We start from the raw sequence: 15,413 nt of genomic DNA, 5'->3' as shown, positions 1-15,413 counted from the left end.
GTCCCTCTCCCGACATAGGTCATCATACAGGGCGACCAAGGCTGTTTCAGTGCCAAAACCGGGCCTAAAACCGGATTGAAACTGATCTAGATAATCGGTTTCATCCAAGAGCACCTGGAGCTGGCTGGCCACCACCCGTTCTAAGACCTTGCCCAGGAATGGAACATTCGCTACCGGTCTATAGTTGTTCAAATTATCTGGATCCAGGGAAGGTTTCTTCAGGAGTGGTCTCACTACCGCCTCTTTCAAACAACTAGGGACCACTCCCTCTCTCAAGGAGGCATTTATCACTTCCCTGGCCCAGCCAGCTGTTCCAGTCCTGCCAGCTTTCACTAGCCAAGAGGGGCAAGGATCCAGTACAGAAGTGGTTGCACGCACCAGTCCAAGCACCTTGTCAACGTCCTCGAGCTGTACCAACTGAAACTCATCCAATAAATAAGGACAAGACCGTGCTCCGGATACCTCATTAGGTTCAACTGCCATAATATTGGAGTCTAAGTCCCGGCGGATGCATGAGATTTTGTCTTGGAAGTGCCCAGCGAACTCGTTACAGCGGGTTTCCGAAGAAATGGTTCAGCATTTGGGGTCCATGGTTTGGGGATTATCTTGGGTGGGGCAGGAAAAATGACTTTATTGCAGAGGTACCCCTGCATTACCATGACATCACCACAGAGCACCCCTCTCAGAAGTAGCTCACATGAAGTTTGCTTCTCTGCTGGGAAAAGTGTGCCACAAAGAATCACAGAGTCCATGAGGTCGGGGTCTCCTTCATTCCTGAAAGGCTCGCAGTGTGGATTTGCCCCCCTTACGTGTATGGCTTCAACCCACTGTTGTTTCTCGTCCTTTCCCAGCAGTGAACTATTCCTGGGATGTGAGAGCAAGCACCCCGCTTGATCAGGCTGCAGTCCAAGTAGCTTTGTTTCCAACAGCAGCCAACCAGACGCTTCCCTCCCCAGCTTTCCCAGGGGTAACAGCCACCCGTTGGGCTTTGCCGCCATGATCAGGTGAGTACAGAAAAGATTGCAGCACAGTAGCAGAGCACCTCCTTTGTGAGCAAAAGGCCCCAGGTCCAGCTACCTGACATTCCCCCTTTACAAGTGGGACTGGCAACAAAACTGCCGCGGGGAGAGCTCCTGTTCAGGGTTCCAACCTGCCAGCCATTCCTTCTTCCAGGAGACTCCATTCCATTCCCCTCCCTACCACTGTCTGTTATCCCACATCTGACACACGCTCAGTCTTCATGGGCCTGTTTTCTTTGTTTGTGTGTGTGTGTGTGTGTGTGTGTGTGTGTGTGGGTCATCCTTATGGATTTTTTCCCCCTGAAGGTTTGTTTGCACTTCTGCAAACCTTGGAGTTTCCTCAAGCCCTTCTTTCTTGTGCCTTGAGGGTGCTATTTTGACTGTGAAAGGATCCGCATTCCGAGGATGACTTTGCTGTTAGCATATAGGAGAGGCAGCCTCAGAAAGATTCTGTCCGAGACCCTGGGAAGCAGCTGCCAGTCAGAGTAGACAGTCCCATGCTAGAAAGACCAGTGGTCTGGCTCAGTGTAGACTAGCTATTCATCGAGGCAAAGGAATTCAGAGGTTCCATGTTTATTTATTATTTATTTGATTTATTATTTGATTTATATCCCACCCTTCCTCCCAGCAGGAGCCCAGGGTGGCATGTGCCTATACAGCATGCGCGCGCGTGCACACACACACACACACACACGCCTTGTTGTCTCTAGGCCAAACATGCCAGTCCCTTCAGCATCCCCACACAAGACTGTCCTCTTAGGCCTTTGCTCATCTTCATAGCTCTGTTCTGGATCCTGTCCAGCTGGTGCCAACATCCCGCCTGAGTGCTCCCAGCAAGACTGAAGAGAGGGATTTCTGCATCTCATGCCCATTGGCTCACTGTGGAGCAGTTGTGCAGCTGGACACTAAGAAGCTTGTGGCTTTAATGCATTAGACGCAATTGCAGAAACATCCACATCATGCAATGAATTGACACTGCTCTTCCTCACCACCTACTGCCTGCAGGCGTTTCCATGGCACTCGCTGCCCAAGTACCAAGAGGCTTTGGCAGGCTGAAGCTGTTAGGGTGGGAGATGCAGGGTGCTGGGGCCCACAACATCACCAGGCCCAACTTTCTGCCCAAAGGTCCAAATCATTCCTGGCAGTCACCTGCCCAACCACTTCTTCTTCGGAATATCTCCAAAAGAAGGCAATCCCACCATGACCCCCAAGCAATTGCCGAATTGGTCCAGTGGGAAGGTCTTCCTAAAATTTAACACCAGTCCCTCTCCCTGGAGCAGTTCAACTCCGTTTGTCCCGTCTCCACCACCACCATCTAACCCACTACCCCTTTTTCCTGCCCAGAAGAATGGGTCTGCAAGTAGCAGCCCCATCTCAGCAAGGGAACAGGCAGGATGGCTCTTGGCAAGCAAAAGGAAGGTGAACTGGCAGTCTTCCTGTCCTCATCAGTGCCAGTCATGCTACCACTGGGTGCTGCTCCACTTAGGAAAGGAGGTGCTAGCAGGGTCTGTGGAGGAGAGAGGAGGGCTCTTCCGGCAGCAGATTCAGCTTCTCATACCTCCAGGCAGACTTGAACCCCATCACATTCAGCGGAGACTGCCTCTGAAGGGCCAGCCTGGTATGCATGATATGGAGGACATGCATGGTATGGAGGGAGGGGGTTGACCTGGGAACAGAGAGGAGGAGGAACAACAGGTAGGCAAAGCTGCAAAGAGAAGGAGACTAGGCTGTTTAAAAAATAATAATGCAGAGGCATCATTCTGTGCAGAAAGGATTGTAACATTGCAGATGTGATCACTCTCACTGGATGTTTTACTGTGGCAGATTTTGACAAGCCTGTGCAGATACACAACAGTCACTCTGTAGAGAAATCTTGGTTAGGTGCTGGGTTTGTATTTTGAGGGTTTGGAGTGGGGGAATTGGTGGCCTGTCAGGTGTGCCTGGGATGTTGTATATGTCATAGGAGTTCAAGCCCTGAGCCACGTTCCTCAGCCAGATGGTTTTCCTAGAAAGAGAGATGTGTCCACTTTTTCCCTTCTAGGGAATCGAGGAGGAGGAGCTCTCCATGGTGCTAGAAAGAAAGGCAATGGATGCGTGGCTTGCAGGAAGGGTGAGAGCATGCCCAGGGATCTGGGTTCATAGAATCACAGAATCCTAGAGTTGGAAGGGGCTTGTAGGCCATCGAGTCCAACCCCCTGCTCACAGCAGGAAATCCACAGCTAGAGCATCTCCCGCAGATAGCTGTCCAGCCTCTGCTTGAAGACATCCAGCGAAGGGGATCCCACCACCTCCCTAGGCAGTCGGTTCCATTGCCGAACTGCCCTTACGTCAAGAAGTTCCTTCTAATGTCCAATCTGAAGCTACGCTCCTGCAACTTAAAACCATTAGACCTAGTCGTACCCTCTGGGGCAGCAGAGAACAAATCTGTACCCTCCTCTATGTGACAGCCCTTCAGGTACTTAAAGAGTGTAATCATGTCGCCCCTCAGCCTTCTCTTCACCAGACTGAACATGCCAAGTTCCTTCAACCTTTCCTCATAAGACTTGTTCTCCATACCGGCTATCATCCTCGTCGCCCTCTTCTGAACCCACTCTAACTTGTCTATATCTTTCTTAAAATGAGGCGCCCAGAACTGAACGCAGTATTCCAGATGAGGCCTGACCAATGCAGAATATAGTGGGACTATTACTTCCCTCGACCTGGAAACTATGGCTCTGTTTATGCATCCCAAAACCGTGTTTGCCTTTTTTGCCGCAGCATCACACTGCTGGGTCATGTTCAACTTGCGATCCACTACAATTCCAAGGTCCTTCTCACACGCACTACTGCTAAGCCGGGTATTTCCCATCCTGTACCCGTGCATTTTGTTTTTGTGGCCTAATGCAGAATCCTGCATTTGTCTTTATTGAATGTCATTTTATTAATTTCAGCCCAATTTCCTAGTCTATCCAGGTCCCTTAGGATTTTATTCCTGTCTTCCATTGTGTTAGCTATCCCTCCCAGTTTCGTATCATCCGCAAACTTCATAAGGCTTCCCTCCACTCCATCATCTAAGTCATTGATAAAAATGTTGAAGAGTATCGGCCCTAGGACAGAACCCTGTGGCACTCCACTCGAAACCTCCTTCCAGTCCGAAGCAGAGCCACCGACGACCACTCTTTGAGTACGGTTTTCCAACCAGTTGTGAATCCACCTGACAGTATTTCCATGTAGTCCGCATTTGACTAGTTTGCTAATCAAAAGGTCGTGGGGGACTTTGTCAAACGCCTTGCTGAAATCTAGATAGATGACATCTACAGCATTTCCACCATCTACTAAGCTAGTGACCCGATCAAAAAAAGAGATGAGATTAGTTTGACAGGATTTTTTCTTGACAAACCCATGCTGGCTCCTTCTAATCACAGCATTGTCATCTAGATAGCTGCCAATGGACTCTTTTATTATCCGTTCTAATATCTTTCCCGGTATTGAAGTCAGACTGACCGGCCTGTAATTCCCCGGATCTTCTTTTGTACCCTTTTTAAAGAGCGAGACGACGTTTGCTCATCTCCAATCCTCCGACACCTCTCCCGTTCTCCAGGATTTCTCAAAGATGATGGCAAGAGGTTCCGAGAGTACATCCACAAGTTCCTGCAATACTCTGGGATGCAGTTCATCAGGCCCTGGAGATTTGAACTCATTTAGGTTAACTAGGTATTTCCTGACTATCTCCTTATCAATCTTGAACTGCAGTCCCGAACCCTTACTGAGATTGCTACCGATGCAAGGTTGCACACTGTTCCCTTTTTGGGAGAAAACGGAGGCAAAATAGGTTTGCCATGGATATTGAGTTGCGCTGTAAATAAAAGGGGAATTCACAGAACTTGACAATCCAAAGCAAACTCAATCATGCTTTCATGGCTAAGTGAGGTGGACAGCTATCTGGAATGCATATGGTGTGTGACTCCTTCATCCCCAACTTAAAGTGTGCATCTTTAAGCCTAACTTCTTTACAGTTATCATCTCCTGCACTGGGAGAGGGCCTGCCTTAGAACTCCGCACGTCACTGTGCAGCATAGGTGAGTCAGGTGGCAGTTGACATACTACCTAGTAGTTTGCTGTCTTTATGCAGTTACAAAAAGGTTAGTATAAATTAGAATTGTTAACAAGCACAGGGAAACTGCTAATCTGTGCCTCACTAGCCTCAAGGTCTACTGGAAACCAAGACTTCATCTTAGAGGGAACCTCTTACAGCCAATGGCCTAGCCCCAGAAGACAGCCTCCACCACAGCCTTCCATCCCATGTGGCTGTAATAAGTCCCCAGACACACCTTCTGTTCTGGGGAAACCATCAATGCCCTCCCATTCAGCACTTCCCTCAGAATGCTTACCTATCCCTTTGAACTTCAAAGTCATTTCAGACTGACCTGGAACACTTCCAGATCCATACACATGATGGGCATGAATTCATAAATTCATTTTGTTGTTGTTATGTGCCTTCAAGTTGATTACAACTTATGACAACCCTATGAATCAGCAACCTCCAAGAGCATCTGTTATAAACCACCCTGTTCAGATCGATGAGTGCCTTCTGACTTTGGGGTCCCATCTTCCAGCACTATCTTGTGTTGCATTTTGGATACTCTGTTCATAGGGTCTTTGTGGCAAGAGGTATTCAGAGGTGGTTTACCACTGCCTTCCTCTGAGTCTGGATGCATCTTAGTCTGGTGTCTCAGCTTTGACCATTCCACCTTAGGTGCCCCTGCTGGGAGCCTAGCCTCTTGGTCTAGACTCCTGACGGCATTGCTCTCAGCATAGCAAAGCTGCACACAATTCATTGTGTAAATTGAACTTTTATATCCTAAGGGGGACTACTATACTTTTGCTAAATAATAATGGATCATTTGTATCATCCTTTCAGCTCTTCAGAGTTCTGCATGTTGGTTATATAGTTCAGAGCTTGGAAAAGTTACTTTTTTGAACTACAACTCCTATCAGCACCAGCCAGCATCGCCACTGGATTGGGCTGATGGGAGTTGTAGTTCAAAAAGGTAACTTTTTCCAAGCTCTGATATAGTTGTAATTCCTACAACAGCCCTGTAAGTGACTATTATTATTCTCCATGTTGCAGATGGGAAAAATGAGGGTGAGAGGCAATGGCTTGGCCAAGGCCACCTAGTCAGTTAACGGCAGAGGCTTCCTAATTCTTAGTCCCAGTCTCTGAGCAGCAATGTGCTGTAGCAGGTATTATAATTTTCAGTGTGGTTTTCTATGCAGAGATAAGCTGTGTGACTTAATACATTTGCAACTGAAGATTTTATCTGGTGATTGAAAATATTTGGGTCTCTCTATTGTGCGGTGAGGGGATTCTTTCTTTGATCTGTTTCTGGATGAGGGCCAATAAATTGGCCTGTGAATCCTAGCAAAACGGAGGTGCTGTGGGTTGGTGGTTCCCAAGTTTTGATAATTGGTTGATTGCCTGCTTTGGATGGGGTCGTACTCCCTCTGAAAGGGAATGCTCCTGGATCCATCTTTGTCATTAGAGGCCCAGGTCACCTCAGTGGCTAGGAGTGCCTTTTAACAGCTTTGGCTGGTAAGACAGCTGCAGCCGTTTCTGGACTGCATAGCTTGACCACTGTTGTCCACTCACTGGTAACCTCCAGGCTGCATTTCTGTAATGCACTCTATGTGGGGCTGCCCTTGAGGTTGGTCAATTTGGCAGCGTGTCTGCTCACTGGGCTAGGATATTGCCAGTATGTTACCCCACTGCTGAAAGAATTGCACTGGCTGAGCATTTGCTACCGGGCCAAGTTCAAGGTGCTGCTTTGGTGTATAAAACCTTATACAGCTTGGGACCACGATACCTAAAAGACCATCTTTATCCCTTATATACCCAGTCGATCACTGTGCTCCACAGGTGAGGGCTTCTCCAGATACCATCTTATCCAGAGGTCTGTTCCGCCCAACACAGGAAGTGGACCTTTAGTGTTGTGGCATCTAACGTTCAGAATTCCCTCCTCTAAAATATTACACAGGTGCCGTCTCTGTTATCTTTTTAGTGACTGCTGGTGCCTCCTGAAGACCTTCCTCTTTCAACAAGCCTTTTAAGTAGAGACCTTATCGCAGTCTGTGTCTGCATTAGAATGTCTTTTTAAGACGTTTTAAACTAATTTCTAAGATGTTTTCATGTTTTATCATGTGTTTGCCACCCTGGGAGGAAGGGTAGGATATCAATCTCAATAATAATAACAATAATAATGAGAATGATTATAATATTGCACTTCCCCATTCTTGGTGTAAATCATGCCTCCTATGGCAAATAATCCACAACAAATTGCTTCCCCAAACCTGCCTCTTCCACAGAGTCTGTGACTGTTTGTAGCTTTATTTTTCCTTGCTGACCGAGAGGCAGGCCTGATTGTCAGTTCATGGGGTCTGCTGAGCCAGCAAGCTTTGGAGCTAAATCTGCATTCATTAGGTACATTCTGCTGGCTGGAAGCTTTTCAGGGTATAAAGATTTCAGAAAGGGCAGGGGGAAGGGAGGAGAGAGAGAAAGAGGCCCACAGCCATGAACCAGATCCCAAACTATGCCCTCCTGCACTGGTCACTTCAAAGCAAGAAGCTACAGATGGAAGGGTGGTTGGTTGTGAGGAAGAGATGGCTGGGCGGGGAAGGGGGCTGTCTCTAAGCAGGCATGATGCAGCTGCTAAAATGTACAAAGGCTCATCCCCACACTGGAGGATTTCTGGTTTAACTGAATTCAGGCACCAAATAGTCAGTAGAGCTATAAGAAAAAGTGTCCAGGAAACAAGGAGCAGCTTGAAGGCCACAAGAAGGTTGTCTCAGACCCAGATCTTGGCCACATGATGGAAAGTAGCACAAAGGGATTCGTGGAAACTAATGTAAGCCCAAAATGAGACTGCATGGAAATGTTTGCAAACTGTAAGCCAAGAGAGTTAAATGGATACACATTCCCTAATTTGCAAGTTGCCCCTTTGGCCTAGCCCACTTTGCAAGGCCCTTGGAATCCATCTCTCACCAGGCAGCTGGAGCTCTCTGCAATTCACACTCCTTGTTTAATCCAAGATGTCCAGGCGTATCCTATTTTGTGGTTTTAGGTTGTTTTTAATTGCTATTAATGCTGTATTTTAAAATTGTTGTAACCCACCCTGGGACCTTTGGGTGAAGGGCAGGTAATAAATGTTAATGACAATAATGCCCAGTTGCAAGAAAAGGCACACACATTATATGCTCAAAGGCATGTTCTTTGTCAGGCTGGCCCTGTGCTGAAGGTCTCAGTTTAAGGCTGTGCGCACACGAGGTGCCTACAGCAAAGAGTTTCCATGAGCCACACCTGGAAGGGCAACAGGTTCATCTGCTGATCAGTTGCAAAATCTCTTTGAGGTTATTTTTTAAAAACAGAAATGCACTTGAACTGCTCCCACCAGGTTTTAGAGTAAAAAGGGGCAGGGTTTGACTCACGTCATCGCCCTGTTTTCAGAAGCGAGAGGTGGAGCCGGCAGAAGAGTGAGTCTGGGAGAACCACAGCAAATCCTCAAGCTGTATTTTACCCAAATTCAGAGTGGCAATGAGCACAGTGGACCCCTGCCTCCCCTCCAGCAGATGTTTTAGTAAGCAAACAGGCAGCAGACCGGGCATGTGCCAGTAACCTCGCCACTCCTCACCCTCCCCACAGCCCCTAGGGTCAGCTGGATCCGCCCCCAGCTGGTCCTAGCACAAAAGTTAATGAGCTGGGCCACAACGCTGCCTAAGGCTACCTGCATGGCATCTATGCAGCTCTCAGGATCCCCATAATACTGATATGCTGGTGAGCCAGTAAGCATATTGTTGCGCATCCCCAATCTCTGAGCGGTGAGATTTCAGGGGTCCCTGCGCTCGTCCTGGGCTTGGTTTCCTTGGGAAGAAGTTCAGCGGAGACTGTGGTGTCTTTATGAAATATGGTTTATTTAGTTACACACATTCCAACCTGAGCTTAGGATGGAGGGGTTCAAGGCATCAGCAGTCCAATATCCAGCTTTTCCATCAGGGTTGCAAGAGGCATCCTAAAGCCATGGTGCAGAGAGACAGCCTCTCTGCCTGCCTCCAGTCCCCAGCCATTCTCTAGACTAGCCTTTCCCAACCAGTGGGCCTCCTGATGTTGTTGGACCACAATTCCCATCTTTCCTGACCATTGGCAATGCTGGCTGAGGCTGATGGGAGTTGTGGTCCAACAACATCTGGAGGCACACTGGTTGGGAAAGGCTGCTCTAGACACACTCTCTACACAAGCCTCTCCTAGGTGCCAGGAGGGGGGGGGCTCTCCTGAAGAGTTTCAATGACAAAAGCGTCTTCCTGGCCCATTCACCAGTTGCTGGGCACCTGAAAGACCCATTAGCAAACTGGCCACTCTATTAGCTTAACAAAAGAAACTCCAGCAGAGCCAGCCCCTCACCCCAAGGCACAGGATTCCAAATCAGAGGCTGGAAGGGGACCCACAGGGATCATCCACTCCAACCCCCAAACTCACAACAATATAAACTCATAAGACATCGCTGCTGGATCAGGCCAGTGTCCCATCCAGTCCCTCTCACACACACACACACACACACACACACACAACACACACACACACCTTGCAGACCCAGACATTTTGGGAGCTGCAATTCCTAAAGACTGGTAAGTCTTGATTTGCAGGACGGCGTGGGAGGTGGCCATTTGCTCACTCTCTGTGATTTCCTTAGGTGATTTCTATCCTCCTTTTCATCTTAAAGAGTCCTAAAGGCAGCTGACAACAGATTAACAGAAGACAGTAAGAATCCTTTTTTAAAAAAAAAATAGAAGGCAGCAGATGACAGCAATAAATGCAGGAAAACAATAAACCAGTAATAAATAAAAGCAGCTAAGATGTGATAAGGTAAAGAGAAAAGCAAGGGATGCTAATTGGTCTAGATAAACAGGATGGCCTTATCACTGGCACATAAAAGGTAACAAAAGTGCTCAACGCATCTCAGGAGGGGATTCCATCTGCCTCAGAAAAGGGCATCCATCTCCCCCCCCCAACCACCTACCGAACCACAGAATGCATAAAGCAGGGCCTTCGAAGATAACCTCATACCTGACTGCGCAGGTCCATGGAGTGGGCAGTTCAGGAACCAAAGCACGAAGCTGTTTAGGGCATTAACGGCCAAGACCAGCACCTTGCTTTGGACACAGAAACAAATGGAAAGCTGGTAAAGACCTTTATAACTCTGGGGCAAAGTGTTTTCATAACAAAGTGAACCTCAGTGCTCAACAGTCTTGATGATGGGCAACACCTCTCTTGGGAAAAAGCAACAAACTCCCTCCCTCCCTTCAAATTGCACTCTGTTGGTGTTTTTGGTGACCTCATGCCATAATGTTGCCCTTATCACTGTGATGAGGGATTTGCCAAGCTAGGGCAATCATTCAAAGATGCTTCTTGAAGGAGGATTTCATCCAGGATTGCTGGGCACTGCACTTTAAGAAGGATGCAGACAAACTGGAACAGGATCAGAGGAGGGCAACAAGGATGATCAGGGGGCTCATTTCAGTGCACTGACACCTGCATGTTGCATGCAGAGCCCACAGCCAATGCTTTGGATCTAAGGTCCCATCTTTGGCGCCTCCAGTTTTAAAGAAAGGGGCCTCAGGACTGGGAAAGGCCTATCAGGAGGGTGACTGAGCTGGTTAGATCTCGGCATTTGTAACCACTGTGGTCTTTGCACTTGTGACCTCAAGACTGCATTGCTGCAATGCGCTCTGTGTGGGCCTTCCCTGGGCTTAACCCAAAAGCTGCAGCTGGTGCAGAATGCAGAAGCTAGATTGCTGACGGGGGCATCCCATTGACACCTCTGTTGAGGGGACTGCACTGGCTGCCAATAGGCTACAGGGCACAGTTCAAGGTTTTTCAGTTAGCATTTAAAGCCCTAAACAACATGGGATAAGGATATCTAAGGGGCTGCGTCACTCGCTACATTCCTGCTTGGCACCTGCACTCCTCACATGGGGCACTGCTGAGAGCACCACATGCCCCTGAGATGCGCTTAGCCTGCACTAGAAACTGGGCTTTTAGTGTTGCAGCCCCAGCTCTCTGGAACCACTTGCCAGATGAAACCAGACAGGCACCTCACGTGATGAGGTTTAGGTGCCTACTGAAGACATTTCTGTTTAGGAAAACTTTCCCTGAGGTATGATCCAGTCATTTATGGAATATCAGTTTTATATCCGATGAAACTGTTTTGTTGGTTTTGGGATTCGTATGGATGGTTTTGTTCTTAGGGTTTGTTGAATTTATTGTATTGTTCTTAGAGCTTAGAACCATAGAACAGTAAAGTTGGGTGGGGCCGATAAGACCATCAAGTCCAACCCCCTACTCAATGCAGGAATCCAGCTTAGAAGCATACCCGACAGGTGGCTGTCCAGCTGCCTCTTGAAGGCCTCTAGTGTTGGAGACCCCACCACCTCCCTAGGTCATTGGTTCCATTGTTGTACCACTCTCACAGTTAGGAAGTTTTCCTGATGTTCAGTTGAAATCTGGCTTCCTGCAACTTGAGCCCGTTATTCCATGTCCTGCACTCTGGGACGATCGAGAAGAGATCCTGGCCCTCCTCTATGTGACAACCTTTCATGTACTTGAAGAGTACGATCATATCTCCCCTCAGGCTTCTCTTCTCAAGGCTAAACATGCCCAGTTCTTTCAGTCTCTCCTCATAGGGCTTTGTTTCCAGTCCCCTGATCATCCTTGTTGCCCTCCTCTGATCCTGTTCCAGTTTGTCCACATCCTTCTTAAAGTGCCGTGTCCAGAACTGGACGCAGTACTCAAGATCAGGCCTAACCAGTGCCAAACAGAGGGGAACTAGTACTAGGGGAACTATACTTCTGTTAATGCAACCTAAGATAGCATTTGCCCTTTTTGAAGCCACATCACACTGTTGGTTCATATTCAGCTTGTGATGAACAACATTTCCAAGACCCTTCTCATATGTAGTATTGCTGAGCCAAGTGTCTCTCATCTTATGACTGTTCATTTGGTTTCTTTTTCCTAGGTGTAGAACTTTGCACTTATCCCTCTTAAATTTCATTCTGTTGTTTTCAGCCCAATGCTTCAGCCTATCAAGATCCCTTTGAATTTTGATTCTGTCCTCCAGGGTAGTAGCTATCCCTCCCAAGTTTGTATCATCTGCAAATTTGATAAGCATTCCCTGCACATCCAAGTCATTAATAAAATGTTGAAGAGCACTGAGCCCAGGACTGAGCCCTGTGGTATCCCACTCATTACCTCCCCTCAGTTTGAGAAGGAATCATTGATCAGCACTCTTTGTGTACGATTCTGTAGTCAATTGTGGATCCACCTGATAGTTGTTCCATCCAGCCCACATTCAGCTAGCTTGTTAATCAGAGTATCATGGGGCATTTTGTCAAAAGCTTTGCTAAAGTTGAGATATATTATATCCACAGCATTCCCACAGTCTACCAAGAGGTTACCCAATCAAAAAATGAGATATGATTAGTCTGGCATGATTATTTCTTGATAAATCCATGTTGGCTTCTAGTAATCACTGCATTGTTTCCAAGGTGGTTACAGACTGACCACTTTATAATCTGCTCCAGAATTTCTCCAGGGATCAATGTCAGGCTGACTGGTCTGTAGTTCCCAGGTTCCTCCTTTTTACCCTTTTTGAAGATAGGGACATTAGCCCTCCTCCAATCGTTTGGCACTTCACTCATCCTCCACGATTTCACAACGATAATAGACAGTGGTTCAGAGAGGTCTTCAGACAGTTCTTTCAATACACCAGGATGCAGTTCATCGGGCCCTGCAAATTTGAACTCGTTCAAAATGATTAGGTATTCCTTGAACATTTGTCTATCAACTGCAAGCTGCAATCCTGCCCCTTCAGCTTGTACTTCGCATTTGCCAGGAGGGTCATAGACCATCGGGGGTGTGGGTGTTTGTACGTTTCACTGGTTTTTACTTGGAACTCCTTTAATGGCTTTATGCTGTGAAGCGGTCTGTACATTGGAATAACAACAACAGTAACAGTAGCAATGGATGAGCCAATGGTCTGATTCGGTCAGGGCAAGGTTTATCCCTCTGCTGACCCCCACTAGTCCAAATGGGGGGGGAGGCAAGAAGGGATTATCAGGTCCAGGATGGCACAGGGGGACCTAATAAAAATGAGGGACTGTCTGGAAACCTATGTGCAAAGCCCTGAGTGATAGGAACCTGGGAAGCAGCCTTAAACAGAGACAGACCACTGGGGTTCAGCAGTGGCTCTCCAGGGTTTCAGGCTGCGAAGAGTACATGTCCTAGTCCACGTTTCATCTACAGCCTGAGTGAGCTCTGTGTGTGTGTGTGTGTGTGTGTGTGTGTGTGTGTTGGGTGGGGAGATTGCATCAGCAAGGCCGGTTTTCACCCACAGTCTGCCTTCATCTTTAGCCACCCGCCTGCCTGGATGCCCTGATGTTGGACAGCAAGCTGGAGTGGAGATTCTGTGAAGGAGACAAGCGTCACCCAGCTGTGCCAAGAGAGGATGGCTGCTTCCCTGCCATCAACTTAATTAAATGCCAAAAAGGCAGGAGGCTTTTGAAAACATTTTTGGGGATAAAGGAAGCAAAGCAATGGCAAGGGAAATGTTGCTGATAAGGGTCTCCAGAGAACCGTCAGCAAGGCACTACAGCTGCGTCATGAACAGAGAGCAGAAATCAATGGTAATAGTTATAACCCTAAAACTACACCGCACTTCACATGGCCATTTTGCTAGCATGGAACTTGCTTTCCTTTGAGAGAGGGACCATCTCTGCTACCATCACCACCCATCCTGGGAATGGAGGCATCAGACATGCCCATGAGTGGACTGGTCCATTCTTCAAAGCCCATCAAGAGCTTTCCACTGCTAAATGCTGTAGGAATCATTAAAGCAGCCTCCTCTTTGCATCTGCTAAAATCTTTGGTAACCAACTCCCACAAGAAATGCTTTTTCTGAGCTTTCCTTGTGTATGACTTACTACCAAGAGATCAGGTGTTGTTGCTGTCCAATTGAACTAGTCCAAATTAGCCAGGAATGTCCTAGTCCCCGTGAAGGACCATAACTCATTGGTCCTATGTCCAATTCCTGGCATCTCCAAGTAGCGCTGGGAATGTTCCCTGCCTGAAATCCTGGAGAGCTGCTGCCACTCAGTGTGGACAACACTAGGCTAGATGGACCAATGGCAGATTCCTATGTTTCCTATGAGGTTATAGCCCCAAATCCTGGCCTCCCCACCCCGCCCTAAGAAAGGGGTAGAAATTTCTTCCTTCTGAAGAGGGGCTTCTTGATTTTGGAGCTATCTGACTTGTCCAGCCTCCATGATACCTTCAGGCTGCCCTCTGGAGAACGTGTGAGACTCTTCTTCTTGATTTCTGAGAGAAGTGGAGGCTGAAAACCAGCCTCTCCATGTGCACGACTAAGCTCCACTGCAACTAGGAAGTGATGCTTTCCCTTGAAAGCTCATTCTGGCAAAGGGCACATCTGTGTAGGTGTGCAGGCAGTCTGTGATCGGAGGTGAAAAGCATTGGGATTTACTCCTTAAAAATGACCTCTGTGCTTGAGCTTGTTTAGACAGGCCATTGGCCTAATCCAGCAGCCAGGCTCCTCATGTACTGGTTCAAGTGACATTTTCATGCCTCATCCCCGAGGCTCAGAGGACATTCTCTCTCTCTCTCTCTCTCTCTCTCTCTCTCTCTTGAATGTACACAACTGCTGTTTGCTATTGCCCTTGAAGTCTAACCCTGCTGCAAGGCATCACTTTAGCCCTGAGCTCCTGATAAGCCCCCTCTGGCTTCTCTCTGAGACTGCTCGACACAGACAGGACCTATAAATGCAGCCCTAAAGCTATCCTTGCAGGGAACAGAAGAGAGAATGTGATGAAACTGGCCTAAAAGTTGCAAGGGAACCAACCACAAGGAAGGTTTCTTGCACACAGCCAGCAAGCAGCATCCTTCCAAATGATATCAGGGCGGGGCTCTTTGGAGGCTTTAGGGGCTTATCAGAATGTGGTCTTTTAAAGATGCCGCATGGATGTGGCTGGGGTAGGCTGAGAGGTGCAGCTCTTGGAGTGGAGGAGGAATGTGGCGTCCCCATGTCATGCTAGGACTCTGCCATGAGGACCCAGAGCTGCGGCAAGGAAGCTATACAAAATGCTGCCATATCCTTTTACATGTTGATTTCATTCTTTATAAGCAGCTGACATAATTATCACCATTATAGATCACTCATATTCTTTCAACATTTGTTACATTTCATATCAGATGCAAAAAAATTTAAATGATTGTATTCTGCTCACTAGAAAAGACCATAATGCTGGGGAAAACAGAAGGGAGTAGAAAAAGAGGAAGGCCAAACAAGAGATGGATTG

Source organism: Rhineura floridana, chromosome 1 (assembly GCF_030035675.1).
Source record: "Rhineura floridana isolate rRhiFlo1 chromosome 1, rRhiFlo1.hap2, whole genome shotgun sequence".
In the NCBI taxonomy this organism is placed as follows: domain Eukaryota; kingdom Metazoa; phylum Chordata; class Lepidosauria; order Squamata; family Rhineuridae; genus Rhineura; species Rhineura floridana.
The sequence above is the reverse complement of the archived record's forward strand: the minus strand, read 5'-3'. Positions refer to the sequence as shown.